General features: G+C 36.3%; 1 protein-coding gene across 1 annotated transcript in view; it reads left to right on the forward strand.

The window, feature by feature from the left end:
- The window catches only part of RABGAP1 (RAB GTPase activating protein 1), a 159,329-nt gene that overhangs the window by 96,036 nt on the left and 42,947 nt on the right, over positions 1-20,346 (forward strand). The gene's annotated exons all lie outside the window — the stretch shown is intronic.

The raw sequence follows: 20,346 nt of genomic DNA on the forward strand, positions 1-20,346 counted from the left end.
TTATGTTTAGAGCGAGAGGTTTATTTTTCTAAAAGGAGAGAAGGATTTCCCAGCAGCTCCAAGCATGAAAGTATTTCCTCTGCTTTTCTACTGGTTTTAATGTTTTGGAAGTCTTCAGGGAACTTACATGATCTCTGCCTTTGGCTAGATGTTGTAATCTGAATGTGACAGTGGGGTTCAGTGAGATCGAAGATGGAAGAAAACCAGGGGAAATGTGGATTTTTGAGTCCAAGGAAGGACATAGATATTTATAAAACAGGCAGATATGCTTTGGTTTTCCATCATCATATTAGAAAACCTCCTACCCCCTTTTAAAATAAAAGATAGCATTCTTATGATTTTAGGTTTTAGAGACTGATTTGATTTTAACCTCAAATGTATTCTACTTAAACATTTTTATTTTAAGAGAACAAGTATGAATATAAACATTTAAGCTTCAGATTCTGAGTTCTTCCCAGAAGCTTGCTTGCTCTTTATATTTAGTATTAGAAAATTTGATTCTAAGTTGTTTCAAAATTTAGAACTCATATTGGAATTGCAAGTTATGTTAGCAGTGGCTTTGTTAAGTTGCCATTTGAAGTAGAAAACCTTTTCTGTTAGATTCTGAAAAAAGGCTGTATACAATTGCCCTTTATTTAAGTGGCACAGATCTAAGAAAACAAAATTCCCTTTTTTCATATATATCAGAGAATGTAACCTGTTCAGATTTGCACCGTTTGCTTGTCAATTTTTAGTTCAGATATGGGACTCATAAAGATTAATTTTTATAGAATACTGATGTTAGTAGATTTTTTGTGTGGGGGGGTACTGAGCCCTTTTAATTTTTTCTTACAGTAGGGTTCCATTTTAGAGAAAACAGAAAAGTTTTTGGAAAAGATTTTGTGGGAATATTATGGAAATGAGGAAATCTCTGTTTAATTTTCTGGAAATGGCTAATCAAGCTGAGCTTTAAATGACTGGAAGGCAACAACTCTTTTAATAAGAGCTTTTGTTAATAGATTTTTATATTTTTGCCCTAGTACCAAATTTAGATGTCAGAGGGTTTTTTTTATTGTTTTTTTTTTTTTCACATTAGAACCTCTCAGCCTAAAACTAAAGTAGAAACTAAGTAGATGTAGTAACTCTAAAGAAAAATAAAGTATTCCTCCCCAGCTGATACTTAATATCAGATGTCTTTCCAGTTTGTCTTGTAGTCATTGGACTTTATAAACTCTAACGTTTCTTCCAGGTATCAGTTCTATTCTCACATTTCATTGTCTGTACTGCTTTAAAATTTTTTGTTTTCTTGTGGTGTGTGTGTGCTGGGGAGAAGGGTTGTGTCTGAATGCAATCATACAATCTTCTGTGGCTGGGGACAGTTTCTATGTGATGCATTTGGAGAGTTTGTATTTAAGTAACCTTTTCATCCTTGCATATTTAGTGCAACATTTAATGACGTTTTATTTAAATACCAATCTGACTAGTTCAGAATGAGAAAAAGTATATTTTTAGAGTCAGTTACCTTAGGCTTTGGCAAGACAGCCCATTTAACTTTGTATAGTATATGACTGATATCAGAGGAAGCATAAGCTTTTGGTGACTGTGTTGAAATTATTTCATAGTAAATTTAAAAATAAGGCTATACTAATTGTTATATTTGTAATTAGTTGTGTTTTTATACAATGATTTCAGTGAAGGTGTGTTTTTTTCCTCTTAGAGCGGAAAAGCAATTACAAAAGGACAAGTGCTCCACTTCAATGAAAGAATTATCTTTCACCAGAATCGATATTTGAATTTTTCATGGACCTGTTGGCTTTAACCCTAAATTCCATTTTGGAAAGGGTTTTCTTTAAGGTTTATTGCTGGATAAATATGTTTTTGAGCCTTTTATAATGGCTTTTCCTTTTTACTTGAATAATGGTCCAGTATTTTAAGGATTGGGAAAACTTGAATTTTTGTACTATTAAATGCATTTACTGTTCACCTCTTTGAACTTGAAAATGAAGCAGCAGGGTTACAAGTTCCCAGACGGTAGAGTGATTTCTGGGAGTTTCCTCAGCTTTGCAGGTTTGATTAAAACATCTGCCTTTGATGGCTTTGTAGGAATTTTACTGACTTTGTGTTTTTGTATCATAAAAGATTTGTGAAATAAATTATTGGCAAACCAGAATTTATTGCTATATGAGGAAATTTGTGGAAGTTTAAGGATGGGGGAGAATCATAGAACTATGAAATTTTTTTAAAGTCTTCATAAGTCATTATTTATGTTGATTTTTGCATAATTTTTCTATTTCAGGTTACTAAATATTTTATATTAAATGTACATATTATTAACGTATTTTGCAGACCCAAGGAATATTCTAGACATTTCTTATGGCTGTAGATGAGTCACTTGACTTTTCTTCAAAATTTGGATGATAAGGGAATCATGATATGTAAAATGAACTTTGAACTGCGAATCTAGGTTTCTGTTACTAATTAACTCGTTTCGTAAGGGCTAGTCGCTTCTCTAAGCACTTAATTTCTTCTATTTATAATAATCCTTTCATCCTTCACAGGGTTACTTTGAGGATTGAATTAGATAACGGATGTAAGAGAACTTTGTAATATGTAAAGTGCTTTGAAAATAAAAATGATTACTGTTATTTGTATCTGCCATAGTTTTACATCTAAGGAAGTTGCATATAATGATGTGGTGCTCCCCCTGTAAGATCTTTGAAGTCAACGCTAGGTGACTATTCCATGCTACTTAGCAATCCCAAAATAACAGTAACTTTAAATTCAACATAGAACTGTTACATTTACACTCTTTACTTGTTTCCAAAGTCTCTAAAGGCAGGGACAATGTCTCTTCATACCTTTATCCCCCAAATCTAACATAGGACCTGGCTTAGAGTGGAAGGTTTTTTTTTTGTTTTTTTTTTTTTAGAGCAGAAGTTTTAGTAAGTTTTACGGAGTTAATGAATGAGCCTTTCTAATTATTACTTCTAGTCACTATTATTACTTCTAGTCATTATAGACCAGTGATGTTCAAAGGGTAGTCCAAAGCCCATAAGCAGTTTTTCATTTGATCAAGGCCATTCTAGACTCTATATAATAAATATCTCTTTTTAGTACCAAGAGACTACTGTGGGAATGTGTGTGCTTTATATGCTAGGTAACTTTACTCCTGGAAACTGTGTAGCCTCGGCCCAGGGAACTTCAGGCAGTGCTGTCAAACTGCCAATTTCTCACAGCATGGGTAAGATCTTGGCTCTAGATCCAGATAAGATAGGCTGTAAAAATCAGTCACTACGAAAGAGGAGCAATAGAATAGGATAGCTTGGTGGAAAGAAATTGTTCTAATTCTTTGGTTTTGCTTTTTCTTTCAGTCTTTACCACTTTTCTAGCTCTATCTTCCCTTCCTTTTTTTTCTTAACACACTGTTGGTCATGTATTCAGAGTGAAGTGCTTATGATACTGCTATAGGGTATGGAAAATTGTATTATTCAATAACTGGCTTTTTGGAAAAGTTGAAGAAGCAATCAAGAAGCACTTACGTAGCAAGCTCTACTAGATGCCAGGTAGTATAGCTAGCTGGCCTCAGGGATTTAAAGAAGGATCACATGATTCCTTTCTTATGGAACTTTATAGTTTTCAGATGTTTCATATGGAAAAATTCTGTGATCTGTGTTTCAAAAAGCTTCACAGAGTGACTTTATCAGGAGGAATTTACCAAGGCCTACTGGTGGGACAGTTGGCACACCATAGGTCTGTTTCTTGGGTGGGTTCATTATGCCAGTATATAAAATCATAATGTCACTTTATTAGTTTAAAATAAGAAATCAGTGCTGGCAATAGGGAGCAGTCTTTCTCTATTGGTAGATCTTCATGGGAAGCCAAACCATATTCAAAATGTTGCTTGGTGAGGATGGAATCTCAGAATATGGTTCTGTAATGTGAAAATTTCCTGGTATAAGACTGAGCCTGATGTTCCATCTCTGAAATCAGAAAACCTGGTCATTAGGATCCTAATAAAAGTTGAAATCATCTGTGCTTCCAGTACTGACCAACCTACCTTCTAATTGACATATTATTTCTTTAAATTAACTTCTTTTGTTACTTATCTTTTAGTAAAATTCCTTGCAAGTTTTAACAGTCTTACAAGCTTGCGAACTCATTCTTTCTCTTTTTGGTGGTTTTATGTATGTATCACTTCTACCATGAAACATTGTTTTCTGATTTAGTATTCAAAGGGTGGCCTTACTAGTTAGTTTGGGGAAGCAACTCATCTTGGTTTTCATGGAGCAAATATATACTGTCTAGTTGGAAAAGCAAGATATATGAAAATACCTATAAAAATTAACAGTATCCGTCAGGTAATTAGAATAGAAACATTAAATTTTTGAAAGTCAGATCATCCACAAAGGAGACAGGGAGGGACATTTGAGCTGTAAAAGACCTTAGAGATCATTTGGTCTGATTCTCTCTTTTTATAGACAGGAAACCAGTCCAGTGGCCACGCAGCCATTTATGATAATACCCAGACTTCCTACTTCCTAATCCATCGTCCATTCCTATTATATCTTGTTGCTTTTGCAGAGGAGTCGGAGTTTGCCTTCACTCAGCCAAGTCCTGAATAAGACTTAAATAGGCTGATATGAGGTGTTTGTATGTACTTGTGTATGTAATTTTAGGTGTAGAAAGCATTATGGGCAATGATATAAATGTTAACTGAGGCTTGTTATGTTTCAGAAGAATTTTATAAACTTTGTCCTGTTTAATCCTTCTGACACTCTATGAGCTAGTGACTATTATTAACCCCATTACAAGGATGAGAAGACTGAGATCGAGTTGCCAGAGACAAACAGTTAATAAGTGGAAGATCTGGGATTCAAACCCAGGTCTTTCTGACTTCAGAGCCTACATTCTTACCTCACATAATTCTCACAGAAACCTATCAGGCAGTTTTTAATTTTTTTATATCTCTGTTTTACAGGTGAGGAAACTTAGGCTTAGAGAGATTAAGAAACTTTTGTCAATATATCAACAAACTCCCATACTTGGAAAACATGTGACAGACTTCCTACTAAATATAGCAGATTTAGTATGCATATTTATTTCTGTTAACTCCACTATAAAGAATGGCAAAAGTATAATACATATGGACAAAGAGAAGAGCAGAGATGATGGCAAATGAATGAAGCTAACAAAATTTGGGGTTATAGAAACCCAGCGGACAAGTGGTAACTGACTCAGCAGAATTGACAAAGCTGAATTTGGGGGAGGGGCAAAAAGAATCAAGCTGATCTGCCCATAAAAACCCAGTAAATATGTGGGAATTAGATTCCTGATATGCCTCTCAGGCAGAGAGTAGTATGAAGCTGAAAACTGAAGAATTGTTAGAAGGTTTATTGAAGGCATATTTAGATACCGTCACTCATCCCCCCCCCCCACTCCTCCACTGCACACCACCTTGATCCCCATCCCAAGTTGGCCCTAGCAGGCCACTGGTTTTTCAACATCCCAGCAGAAGATGGGAGACTTACTCTTTGGAGGTTGAACCACAGGCATTCTGGATGCCAGGCATAGCTGAGAATGGGACTAAGACACCTTGTTGAAAACACGAGTATCAAGAGAAAGTCTGCTTATTAAATAATCAGTCTCCCTTTCCCACTACACTCCCAGAATGCTCTTAGCCTTAAACCTTCTAAGCAGGAGATAAGAGGAGTCTAGTCTGGGGGCCAGTATCTAAGGGCTCTCAGTTCCGACAGTCCCTGCCCAGTCACATTAAGTTGATGCCCATCAGTCAGCGAATCCCACCCATGCATATAGAGCTTCCAATTAGTTTTTTGTTCCTTATCTTTTAATATCAACAGTCAACCAGAGAAAGTCTTACGAATAGATTTGAGAAAATGTATTATGAATGCACAGAGCCCAAAACAAAAGAAATCAGAGGGAACAAAAGCAAGTCATAGAAGAAAACTTCAAAAAAAAACCCCAGTATCTGTAACTAATATTTTCAGAGACGATTTTGCATCCATTAAGGAAAAAAGGATGCCATAAAAAAAAAAAAACAGAAAGAGAACAAGAAAGCTTTTGAAATTAAAAATATAATCAGACATTTTTTAAAATTAGAAAAGTTGGGGCTTCCCTGGTGGCGCAGTGGTTGAGAATCTGCCTGCTAATGCAGGGGACATGGGTTCGAGCCCTGGTCTGGGAAGATCCCACATGCCGCGGAGCCACTAGGCCCGTGAACCACAACTACTGAGCCTGCGCGTCTGGAGCCTGTGCTCCGCAACAACAGAGGCCACGATAGTGAGAGGCCTGCACACCGCGATGAAGCGTGGCCCCCGCTTGCCGCAACTAGAGAAAGCCCTCGCACAGAAACGAAGACCCAACATAGCAATCAATCAATCAATCAATAAATCGTTAAAAAAAAAAAAAAGAAAAGTTGGAAGATAAAATTGAGGTAGACCAGATAGTGAAACAAAAGACAATAAAGGAGGTAAAAAGCAAGACAATTAGAGGCACGATCAAGGAGGCCCAATGTCTGAATAACATGATTTTCAGAAACAGAATAGAGAAAAAGAATGGGGAAATTCTCAGATATCACAAGAGAAATTTATAGAACTGAAGGATATGAGTTTCCATAATGAAAAGGACCAACCAGCTTAAAGTAATAAGACTTTGTGACGGCAAATCATAAAATTTCAGAACACTGGAGATAAAGAAAAACCTAAAAGCTTCTTGGTCTGGAGTAGGGATGGGATAGTAGAAACATCCTAAGTACAGAGATCTGAATAGCATTGGACTTTCTACCACAATGAAGCAAGAAGATAATTGGGAATAAATTGAAACTTTTAAGAAGTGACTTTTTATAAAAAATTTATTTATTTATTATTGGCTTCATTGGGTCTTTGTTGCTGCGCACGGGCTTTCTCTAGTTGTGGCGAGCAGGGGCTTCTCTTGTTTTGGAGCACGGGCTCTAGGCGTGTGGGCTGCAGTAGTTGTGACACGTGGGCTCAGTAGTTGTGGCACACGGGCTCAGTAGTTGTGGCACGCAGGCTCTAGAGCACAGCCTCAGTAGTTGTGGCGCACGGGCTTAGTTGCTCCGCAGCATGTGGGATCTTCCCAGACCAGGGCTCGAACCCTTGTCCCCTGCATTGGCAGGCAGATTCCTAACCACTGCGCCACCAGGGAAGTCCCAGAAGTGGTTTTTAACCTAGAATTTTATGCCCAGTCAAACTTTCATTCAAATGTGAGGATAAAACCCATTTTGAGATATGTGAGATCTCAAAATATTTACCCGTCTTACAAATATAGATACATAGAACACTGAGGGAAAGAAAAAAATTTGCAATTAGTAAGTTTAGAAAAAATAGAGAATGAAAGAAGGAAATCTAATCATGATATACTCTGTGATTCAGTTATGAGAAATATAGATTTAGCCAAAAATTGTAGCAAAATTATGTTGAGAGTCATGATGAGGGGAAGGGGGAAGTATGTGTGGAGGGTAGGTGGGGTTGGGACTGTAATAGAGCTACAGTATCATCTCCCATACAAGACAGTCTTTAAAAAAAAAAAAGAAAAGCCAGAAAGTAGCAATTTATGCGTTTTGTTTAGAAATAGGAAGGAAACACAAACAGCTAAAAAAGATGAAAATTGTTGCCTTTGGGCAGCAGGGAATAGGTGAGAGGTATAAGGGGTCTGCTGTTTTTCTTTGTACGCTTCGTATGGTTTGACCTTTACAACTACGTAGGTGTATTATTTTTTATGGAAAGCATAGACCACGTTTAGATAAAGGCAGATAAATTTTAACAGAGATAGAAGGAAACCAGGAAGTGTAGGTTTAGAACATATTACTGAAGTAGAACATGAGGGCGTGATAGCACACTGTATTACCTATGGCCTTGTACAGAGCAATTTCCTATTTATCATCTCATTTCATCCTCCTAGGAAGACAGGCAAAAGGGATGTTATCCCTCTTTGACAATTGTGGAAGCTGAGTTTTGAGGCTGTAAGACCTTTTTGATTCCTAGTCTACTACTACTATGCCTCATAAGTATGTTTGAATCTTTCTAGATTTTTTTAATTTTGTTTTTTTACAAGAGAAGACAGCAGATACTAGAAAGCATCTTCTTTGACATCGTGGGAAGGAATACATGAAAACAAATGTGTGTATGTATCTATGTATATGATGAGTATGTGTGTACTAGTATACAAGTATCTATAATGTAAGATCTGGCATTCTGAGATCACAAGAGGCATGCAGATTACTGTGTGGTAGTCATAGGTAAGGAAATGGGTGTTAGATTTCCTTAGAAGGCAGTATATGAGGTGGGCTGAGCTCTGGGTAGAGTAAGATTTCTATAGTCTTATCTCCTCCCACCCCTTGAATGAGATTGGCATAAAATATTCAGCTGGACAGGATTAAATGAACCCAAAGGACCAACAGACAAAAGACCCTAATAAAGTGACCTACAATTATCAAACAATCTATGACATGAGAAGCCTTTAGCAAATTAAAAAGTATGTCTTTATGATAAATTGCCTTGATTGTAGTCACTTAATGATTTATTGGAGTGTTACAAAAAGATTGTATTGGCTTTGAATAAAATATGAAAGAGTCTTTTCAAAGTAAAACTTTAAATTGTGTCTCTTAGCTTTCAATAAACATTTGTTGAATTGAATTAGTAAGACAGTATTTTGGGGAGAAGGCAAAAGTTACAGCATTAAATAGCATGATATATTTCTGAAAATTCTTCCAGAAAGACTGGGGAAACCCTCACTGCCAAAGCTGTTTATTTATAGCTAGACCCAAAAAAAAAAAAAAAAAATCCATTTGAGGGTCTCTGTCTTCATTGGCCCCTGGGGAGCAGAATCTGACTTAAAAGCCTTTTTCATTTTAAAAAATTCTCCTTCATGACATGATATTGGTAGGAATTAAAAGCATTCCTGCTTAGATTATGTTAACATCATGTATAGTTAGCAGTCATTGTACTAAAGATACATGTGTAGCCTACCGAGCACTGGAAATAAAACAAATTTTAGATCCTAGTTCTGACAGTTTATTAGATAATTTAATCTGTCAGAACTTGAGAAGGATACTTACCTTTAAGCGAAGATGACTCTAATATTATAGGAGTCAATTCAAGATCAGATGCATGTTGCATTAATGTAAAACTCTTTACATTGTTACTGTATTTATACTCTTAGATCACTGTTTTTCTGAGATAAAAAAAGAAGATAGTGAAGAGAGCATGGATTTTGGAATCTCTGGCCCTTGGTTTTCTACTCTGTAAAATGGGATTTTATCCCCTTGTTACGATTATTGTGAAAATGTGATACTGTCACATCTTAAGTATATAGAATTGTGCATGGTGGCATCATAAGCTCAGCAGAAGATTGCTGCTATTATTTCCTTGTCACACAGAGTCAGAATCTCCCAGTAACTTCCAGTGCCTGCTGTAAATACCCTCAGAGGAAAGGCCCTGGGTGAATGTGGAGGGGCTTGGTGAGCCTCTTTCTCTCAGGGATCATAAACCTAAAGTTCTGCCTTGATGGTTTACTCCATCATGTTACTGATGTTTTATGTATTTTGTCCTGCTTTTATTGTATGTTCCACAGGAGGATTAGTCCTATACAATTCTCAGACATTAAGATACATATATTTAGATGTACTTTATCAAGGAACAAGTCATTGGGGGTTACAGTAAGAGCTTTAATAGGTTAGAGATGGAAAGAAAATTTGGGACTGAAGTGGTAAAGAGGAATCACTTTAATTGAACCTTAAAAATGAGTTGTATTAGGAAAAAAGTAAAACTGTGACAAAGGGTGTTTTAAGCTTCGAACGCCTCAGTGAAGATGGGCCATTTATATACTTTATCCGTGTAATATGTAGTGATAAAAAGTATGTACTTGAGAGGCAGGTAGACCTAGTTTTGAATCCTAGCCCTGACACTTACTAGCTGTGAGACCTAGGACAAGGTTCGTAATCCCTCTTAGTTTCTGTTGCCTTAACTAATAGTACCATCTCATACAAGTATTGTAAGGCTTAATGAGCTATTGCATGTAAAGCTCTTAGCACAGTGCTTGGTCTGCAGTAAGCATTCAGTACATGTTAGCAGGTGCCGTTAGCTTCCTTGTGAATAGGGCAATATGGATGAACCAGAGGTTTCAATTTGAGGTGTAATGGAGTAAGGTCAGAAAGATAAATTGGGGCTACCTGATCTGGAATAAAAGGCTAAGGGATTTGACTCTAATTAGGAATTGTAGATGGACTTAAGGTTTTTGAGTAGGTGAATAACATAAATATAAAATCCTAAAGTGACAGAGCTGGAAGATCCCTTAGAGTTCAATCTAGACTCTTCCTTTCTCAAATGGGGAAAGGGAGACCCAGAGTAGTGACAAAGTAAATTAGTTGCAGAACTGGGACTAGAATCCAGACCTTAGAACTCCCTTAGACTCAATCATGACACCAAAATAAGTCCAAAGGATTGTTCAGGCTTTCAATCACTTGATTGGTCAAGTGCTTAGAAAATGTGCGTTTCCAGCAGGTTTGGAAAAAAAGAAACAAGTGTTCAGATTTTGATGTGGATTAAATAAAATAAATAGTCTTTCCATTGGTACTTTCAACCAAACAACTTAAGATTTGAAAAATCTTAATTAGTTAGAAAGTTTTCTTGATCAGTGGCAGTCACCTCAGAAAGGGGAAGTAAAAATACATGAAATGCATGGTTCTAGAATGCCTTCATTGGTATTTATATTATTTGTACTGCTAGTGAGATTGGAGGGTGAAGTTTTTGCTTAAATAAAATTGAAGATCATTGCTTATCCAGTACCTTTTAAAGTTGCTGTTACCCAGGAATTTTAAATAGAAAAACATAAAAAGAATTTAATTCCAGGATGGTTCTTACTACCTATGTAATAAGCCATCACTACATAGATACTAATAGACCTTGGTTGGTATGATACCTGTGTGCTGTTAAGTTTTTAGGTTAATAGAGAAAGATCTAACTAATTATAGCTTTATACATTAATGATAGAATAAGATAGCTTTTAAATCTTTAAATAATTGTTTCTTGATAATTGTTTCTTAAGATTAGCTCTTTAGTAGGAAAATTAAAATCTTAAACATGACTTTTCTTATGTATTGGGACTCTAGGATATATCATTTTTGCCTGAAAGCTATATAAATAGATATAATTAAAATAAACACTGAAGCGCAGGTCATATACCTATAGTCTGTGAATATGTATATGAATGCAGACCTCTTACAGAATTCTCAGTGCAGTTCAGCAGTTCACTGATGGAGATGTTTGTGACTAATAGCATTCAAACACAGCTTCTCATATAGATTATTTTGTTAACTATATAAAAGAGAACTATAGAGTTTAAAGTCATTTCAATATAACTAGTCATTTTACAGCTGCTGTGTATTTTTGCTACTTAACAGGCATACTTAAATATTTGACTTAAGACTTGTTATTTTCAGAAGAAACTAGCTTTTTAAAGAAAAACTGAATATTTTCTAAGCATTATGAAGCATTCATAAACATTTTCTTAGAAATCATAATTTGATTGATTTGGTTATATTAAAATATAGCTTGGGGAATGGGTCTTGATTTTGTGTGTGTGTGTGTTGTATTATGAGAGTGAGTGATTTTGAGAAGATTTTATAAGAGGGCATTTGATATGCAGTTTTGCTCAGTAATGTAAATAATACAATTGAAATAAGTATTTGGAATTCATCACAGTAATCAGAAACATATTTGGAATATGACTTTGTATGTAATAATTTTGTGTCTTCTAATTTAGATGACTCATAAATTACCTCCTCAACACCTTTTTACTCAAAATGACACTTTTTGTGTTCACTTTGGTCAGATAAAAGTTCTTGAGTATTTCCTGCTTCTTGGACCTCTCCATGATGGAGTACTGTGAATGAGAATCAACAATAGCAAAGCAGGAAAAGATCAATGGTGTAGTTAGCAGTTGTGCCTTATCTATACATGATTTGGGACAGTTTTGCCAAACATTGAATAATTTTCCTGTGGGAAACTTGAGCCCTAAAAGGAAATGAACATAGCTAAAAGGCTGCATATCACATGGGACTTCGATTTATTTTTAGAATGGCACTATAATGCCATATTTGGATTGAAACAATGTGATAGCCGTACCTTATTTTATTAAAAAGCTATGTTTTCTGAAGAAGCCATTTAATTTTCTATTACATTGTGTATATAGACTCAACATAATAAGTATATAACTGTTCAGCTGATAACCATGCTAAATGTTTTAAAGTTAGCGGCGCTTATTTGGCAAACATTTCTGGAGGCTGCTTTTGGAGTCTGCTTTCTGCAATAAAAGATTCTTTGGCAGTTCATTGATTATGGAATATAGTTGTCTTTTTGTTGTGCATGTTTGGGGCAAGTTGTTTTCTTACTGGAAGGGAAAAAAGAGTAAAGAAGGATTAGTAGCATTGGGTGTTGGTATAGTTAATTGATTGTCTTGAAATAGCAGAGGTCTTTACTAAATGAGTCAGTGATAATAGAGAAACCCAAATGGATTTTTGCCTCTGAGAAATGATTTATTTTTAAAGATAATCAGCAAAGGTATTTCATTCTGAGCTCCTAGAATGTTTTGGTTAGCACAGTTCATAGGTTTTAAAAAACAGTCATTGCACCATTTATATTTTGTGTCAGCTTTTCTGCTACCTGATTTATCTTCTTTATAGTTTTATTTGGTTAAAATAAATTGATACAATGGATTTCTGAATTGGATACTATCTAAAATTGCAGATCCCTCACAGTAGTTCACTAAGTTTCAAATATGGGAAAATCTGCCAAGTACACATTTTGCCCTTTGGCTTCTCTCCCAAGATTGGAAATATGCCAGCATCATAAATCTCAAGTCTGATGGGAAAGAGCTATCACTGATGGCAAGGCCTTATGCTACCTGCCTTCCATGCAGTATTTAATTTGCTTCTCATAAACTCTGCAAGGCAGTGACCATTGCATAGATTTTACAGATAGGGATATTAAGCCTCAGACCAGTTAAGTGACTTATCCAAGGTCATACAATTAGAAGTAGGAGAGGCAGTTTTCAGAGACAGAACTGCCTGACCCTAGAGTCAGTGTTCTAACTATCACATTGTGTTCTATTACATTGTGTGACCTCGGTAGAGCACCTAAAATCCGTCTTCTCTATTCTTTGTTAAAAGTCCAGCTCCAGTCTTCACATAGTTGTAGCCAGATTCTGCAGTGCCTTCAGTTACTTCCATGTTTATGGAAATTTAGTTACAGTTTGTTCTGTGTTTGATGCGTTTGGAATGGAAATTTTAAAACATTAATTACTGAATACAGTAGTAATTACTGAATACAGTATTTCATTTATTTAAATATGTTAAAGATTAATTTCTTGTCTCCCATTGGTCGAGCTTTTAAAGTCTTTTATTAAATGTTATTCAATGGCAGTTTTACTAGAATTATGATTTTTGCCTCTAAGAGCAAATCACCAGGATAAATATACAAAGTAATATCTACCCACAAATCCAGTTTATACTAAAATTCCTGCTATTGCATTGGTATGGAATAACAGCACCGTAAGTTGAAAGAAAACTGATTTGAAGATCAGTGGTGCTAGTTACATAGGGACAAGTAAAATTATGTTTGCATGAATATACATTTTTATGTTCTTGAAATCTGAATTTAAGGTAAAAATGTTTTTGCACTGTCAGTGTTAAATGAGCCCATCAATCAGATACTTATTTCTAGAATTCTTGTTGATTGAACTATGAAATGCTATTGAGGGGCTTTAATTTGTTTTATACAAATACACTGTACCTCATTACTAAGGTATTGAGGTACCTTATTAGAATATTTACAATTCAGAAAAGTACGAAAATGTGAATAAGAAAGAGATTTGGAAAATAGAGATAGAACAGGAAGATAACACACAGATATACAGGCCATGACCTCCTGTATAGTTTAAGATTGGGCTGCAAATTTGGTTCTGAGGGTTCTGGAGGCCAAAACAAAAATGGACATTTAATCATTGTCCATGGGGGAAAAAATAGCCATATTTCTTTAGAAGAAACAGAATTTCTGATAAGGACACTGAGTAATGTGGTAGGACGTGTCCTCACCACCATGAGATACAAGATTTCTATGGCAATTTTTTTTAAATAGTGTCTCAAAACATGCCAGTAGCACAGTTTCATGAAGGCGGTTCTTTGAGAGGCCAGAATATTGTGGTCTAACAATACATCTATCAAGTGGTCAACCCTAATCAAAGAATAAAACCATAATAATTTAAAATATTACATATTTTGGGCTTCCCTGGTGGCGCAGTGGTTGAGAACCTGCCTGCTAATGCAGGGGACACGGGTTCGAGCCCTGGTCTGGGAAGATCCCACATGCCACGGAGCAGCTGGGCCCGTGAGCCACAACTACTGAGCCTGCGCGTCTGGAGCCTGTGCCCCGCAACGGGAGGGGCCGCAATAGTGAAAGGCCCGCGCACCGCGATGAAGAGCGGTCCCCACACCGCGATGAAGAGTGGCCCCCACTTGCCGCAACTAGAGAAAGCCCTCGCACGAACCGAAGACCCAACACAGCCAAAAATAAATAAATAAATAAATAAAGTAGCTATAAAATTAAAAAAAAAAAAAAAGCTACTCTTTAAAAAAAAAATAAAATAAAATAAAATAAAATATTACATATTTTTTTTAAAAACCTGAAATGATTAAGATACATATTGGAGGCCACCTCGCATTTAGGGAAAATGCCTTTTCTTTGAATAATTTACAAAAGGACCACATGTTGAGACTTTTTTCACTTTGTTTTTATGTTTAAGAGCATCATATATTTCTCTGTGTAGTTAGAGCTTTAGCGATTTCTGCTTTTTCATAAACACTGAATAGCCTTCACATGAGTAAAAGGAGGAAGCACATTTTCAAAGTCTGTATCATGTTGATTTTAGTTATAAGAGTCTAGAAGACAAAAGCATTTTTTCATATATTAGGAATTATAAATGCCATTCACTACTGATAAGAGAATTTCTTCACTTTTATAGTATGTTTATTTGGGTTAAGAACGTGAACTAGAAAGCTGAACCAGTTGGGTTCCAGGCCCAGCTCCTCACTTTGCTTGCCAGGTGATTTAACTTCTTTCCTCATTTGCCAAATGGGGGACATAATAGAGCCCACCTCAGGGGGTTGTTAACACAGGTAGAGCTATATGATATATCCGTATATAAGGTGCTTAGAACAATGACTGCAGATCCTTGTTAGCTCTAGTTATTGTGGCTTAAATAATTATTTTTAAGTCTGTGAAAGTGAGTTTGTCAATAGGAAGTAAGTGGCTCTGAACCTTATATGTATCATATATCCCCTGAGAATTCATTTACTCAGAAAATATTTGAGTTCCTACCATTTGTCAGGTACTCTTCTAGGTGCTGGAGATGCATGTGAACAAAACAGAAATCTCTGCCCTCATGAAGCTTCACATTCTAGTGAATCTGTTAAAATCTAAGAATGTTCTTCTTAGAAAAATACACACAAAACTTTGCAGTCAGTGTCAGAGAATTTATGGTAAACCTTAAATCTGTTTATTAAATCTCAGGCTAAGAATACCATTCATACCTTCTTTTTATTTTGTCAGAATTCCTGTGAGGCATTCCTTAAGATGGCTACAGTATTTGATTTTAAAAGACAGAGCTATTTTTTAAGCGCCAAAATAATTGTTACTGTTTTTCTTAATCACCTTTTTTGACTCTGTTAAAATGGTGTTAATAGAAATGCTATTAGATTTAACGTGACCCATTGAAATGAAATTTCCAGATTTTGCAGGTTTTTGTAGGCCCATCTTGATCTTGCCCAAACACAAGAACATCTGTTTTCATAGGCTGAGAAGTCTTATCCTTCACCTTTTCACTTAAGCAATTCCGCTACTTCCAAAACACATGAAATTAAATTACAAATGACAGGAGTTACGTTTAATTAAGAAAAATGATTTTACCTCCAGAAGGTTTTTAGTCCTCATTTATTAATTTTTAAGTATAGTACTCCTTCAATTTCATTTTCCTTCTTTTGAGTTTTTTTTTTTTTTCCTTCTTTTGAGTTTTTATCCTAGGGAATTTAAAAAACTAAGTCTTTAAAATCACTTCTGACAGTCTGTAGCTGACTTTAAAGAGCGAAATGTAACCAAAAAATTATTTTATTTCTGTGAAACATATTGTAAAGAGAGGATATAGCATGATGGATTTGAGTGGAATTTTGGTGGTATTTGTTTTGTTTTCGTAAGTATTACATGATGGCTTTTAACAAAGCATTTATAACATTTTGGATAGTCTTAAGAAGATCTTTTTCTTTAGGCAACAAGCTACTTTGGAAATAATCTTCTCTATGCTGGTTATTTCTCATGGCAGCCTTCCACTGCATTTTCTTTGTTTGGGTACTTTCTTTTTCTTCCTGCCATTCTTAGCTTTCTATTTTTCAACTTGAGTTTACAAAGGGTGTGTATTCAGAGGGTTTCCGTCAGTTCCCAGTACCTTGTTAATCCTGAGAAGTTACTCAGAGAGCCAATTCTCACAGTAAGGTATAAAAATAGTCATCCAGAAAAATTACAGAATGTGGTACCACTGTGATTTGACCTAATGGACGACTTTCAAAACCAAGATGGGAGAAGAAAACAGCACAAATGTTATTTCCTTAGATTTTTCTCTGCACAAATTATTTTAGACAAGCCTTACAATTTAAGAAAGTAACAAAACGTCACTATTGCTTTCTTATATACACTAAAAAGAGCATAAGAATTGGGGACAAGAAAGAAATCATCTAGAAATCAATTACATCAACAGAGCCTCCTTTTTATTACTATTGAGCTTGTACCCACAGCATTCATTTCACCAGTTTTTTTCCACAAATTTAGTCCAACATTTTGAGTGCCTAATAAGTGCAAATCTTAGTATGATACGTTTGTTTCAATTAGTGAACCAATACTGATATATTACTATCAACTGAAGTCCATGTTTTATTTAGATTTCCTTTGTTTATTCTTTTTTTTTTAAAGATAATCTTTAAAGACTCTTGCTTTTTTTTTTTTTAATTTTTATTTATTTATTTATTTATGGCTGTGTTGGGTCTTCGTTTCTGTGTGAGGGCTTTCTCCAGTTGCGGCAAGCGGGGACCAGTCTTCATCGCGGTGTGTGGGCCTCTCACTATCGCGGCCTCTCTTGTTGAGGAGCACAGGCTCCAGACGCGCAGGCTCAGTAATTGTGGCTCACGGGCCTAGTTGCTCCGCGGCATGTGGGATCTTCCCAGACCAGGGCTCGAACCCGTGTCCCCTGCATTGGCAGGCAGATTCTCAACCACTGCGCCACCAGGGAGGCCCCCCTTTGTTTATTCTTAATGTCCTTTTTCTCTTCCAGATCCCATCCAGGATACTTGGTTATATTTAGTCCTTCTGTCTCCTTAGGCTCCTCTTGACTGTATTTGAGTTTCTTAGACTTCCCTTGTTTTTGATGACTTTGGCAGCTTTAAGGAATACTGGTCAAGTATTTTATAGAATGTCCCTCATTTGGAATTTGTCTGATGTTTTTCTCATAAGGTTATGAGTTTAGGGGAAAAAGAACACATAGGTAAAGTCCCATTTTCATTACCTCATAACGAGGGTATGTACTATCAACATGACTAGTCACTATTAATGTGGACATTGATCATCTGGCTAAGGTCATGTTTGTCAGATTTCTCCCTTGTCGTTACTCTTTTTTTCCCCCTTACCATACTGTACTCTCCAGAAGGAAGACACTGTGCACAGCCCACACAGGAGTGGGCTCCCTCCATGAGGACAGGGTGGTTTTTTTGTGTGTTTTTTTTTCCGGCTGCGCCGCACGGCATGCATTATCTTAGTTCCCCGACCAAGGGTCGAACCTGTGCCCCCCTGTGGTAGAGGCACAGAGTCTTAACCACTGGACCGGCAGGGAAGTCCCAGGGCAGGGTGTTTTCATAAATTATTTGGAATTCTTCTTCATGGGAGATTTGTCTCTTTTCCCCCCATTTATTTACTTATTTGGTTGTTTATTTATATAATTATAGATTCATGGATATTTATTTTATACTTTAGATTATAATCCAGTAATACTTCATTAATTTTGTTGCTTACATTGTTCCAGCTTTGGCTACTGGGAACTCTGGCTCATGTTTCCCTTTGACATGTTCCCATCGTTGTGGGTTTGTTTTCTTTGTGGTGTGAGTAAGGGGGGAAGTTCTTCCTTACTCTGTGGCACTTCTAGATGTTCCAGGATCATCTTGTATATTTCCTGCCCCAGCACTAGAATCAGCCATTTCCATAAGGAGCCTGGTTCCTTTACTAGTAAATGGTATTAGAAACCAAGATCCTGGCACTGGGTGTGCTCATTGCTACTGGGTGTTACTGCTTCTAGGCCATCGCAACTGACAGGACAAGGAAATATATGCCTGATAGTGCCTTTTGTTTGTTTTTTTTTTTTTTTACATCTGTCAGCATGTGGGTTCAGCAAACAATGCATTGGAATTAGAATGGGATGGAGTCAGTAAACTTTATGTGTAGTTCTTTGCAACTTTAAGTACAATTCTTAGTTATATACAGACTAGAAGGAGGCCAAGACAAGTACATAAGTGACTATTCCAAAACAGCAGGGCAGCTGCTGTGAGGGTACTACCAGTGTGGTATATAAATTGGTACAACTTTTCTGGAGGACAAATTGGCATTGTTAAGTCAAAATCCAAACACAAGAGTTAACGCTGGATCTTTGGGGGAAAGGAGTGATTGTGGAAATAATCTCTTCCCCCTCAAGAATCACGGCTCTACTTTACAGCCTTGTTTATAGCAAAAGGAGTAGAACAGCCTGAATCTTCCAATGTCAGAGATTTGGCCTAGTAAATTATGGTATAGCCATGTGACAGGTTACTGTGCATTAAAAATGCTAGGGTAGGATAACTGTCAGATAACAGGAAAAAAGGCTCACAACATTTTACAGTTAGTAAAAATTAATTTTCAAAACAATGTAAGCTCATTTTATAAAAATAATTATATAGAAAGTTAGATATATGCTTATCAAACATTAGCTACAGTGAAATTATCTTTTTTTCTCATTTTCCCCAGTATTCTTATTGTAAGGAAGCAAAAATGTTTTATTAAAATAAGAAAACAAAAAGGGTTTGTTATTATACTAAGAAGATAAAAGGTTAGATTTTTCCTTTTAAGACGCAGTAAGGTATATCATTAATTTGGGGTTATGTTTGGGGAACAGTGACTAGTCCCATTTGACGGCAGTATGGGAAGGGGAAATAAAAAAGATTTGGATTTTAGTGTGAGGTGTTAATTCTTAGTATTTGTTTAGTGAATAAATTTTTAAAGTGCTATTATTTTAGAGTATGGTATTTAATGAAATTATTTCCAACAATGTATGTATGTATTCCATTATATGGATGGTAATTTGTTTATCTCTTTTTTTATTAATGGACATTTGGGGTTTCTAGTTTTTGGCCATTACAAATAAGGTTAGTATGAACATTTTTGTACATTTTTGGTTTTCTTTTGGACACATGTTTTTCTTTCTCCTGTGTGATACTTAGGAGTGAAATTGCTGGGTCTCTGTAAATGCCTATTTAACTTTACAGGAAACAGCCATGTAATTCACTAAAGTGTATGTATCATTTTATATCTCCATTAACAACAGTTAAGAGTTCCAGTTGTTTCATATCCTCACCAACATTTCGTTTTGTCTTTTTATTTTAGCCAGTCTAATATGTTTCAGTGTGTATGTTTAGAGTTTCTGAATTGTGTATACTGTTTGTATTGCTGCTTGAAATATAAGGGACAGTATGGCACTATAATTACAGGGTTTCATTTAAATCTTTACTACGTTGCAGGTACAGAAATATACAGACTTTGGAGAATTGACTTTTGTAAAATGCAGCAAACATTTTTAAGATTCATTATTACATGAAAAAAAGTGTTCAAAGGTAAATACATTTCAAGTTGTTGCAGCTTGTTTGTGACAGAATTTCTGCAAGTAAAACATAAAAAGTTAATCAGGGGCTTCCCTGGTGGCGCAGTGGTTGGGAGTCCGCCTGCCAATGCAGGGGACATGGGTTCGGGCCCTGGTCCGGGAGGATCCCACATGCCGTGGAGCGGCTGGGCCTGTGCGCCACAACTACTGAGCCTGTGCTCTAGAGCCCGTGAGCCACAACTACTGAAGTCTGCGCACCTAGAGCCCGTGCTCCGCAGCGGGGTAGGCCGCCGCAGTGAGAGGCCCGTGCACCGTGGCGAGGGGTGGCCCCCGCTCGCTGCAGCCGGAGAAGGGCCGCGCTCGGCAGCAGGGACCCAACGCAGCCAAAAATAA

The sequence above is a fragment of the Balaenoptera acutorostrata genome, chromosome 6 (assembly GCF_949987535.1).
Source record: "Balaenoptera acutorostrata chromosome 6, mBalAcu1.1, whole genome shotgun sequence".
Lineage (NCBI taxonomy): Eukaryota > Metazoa > Chordata > Mammalia > Artiodactyla > Balaenopteridae > Balaenoptera > Balaenoptera acutorostrata.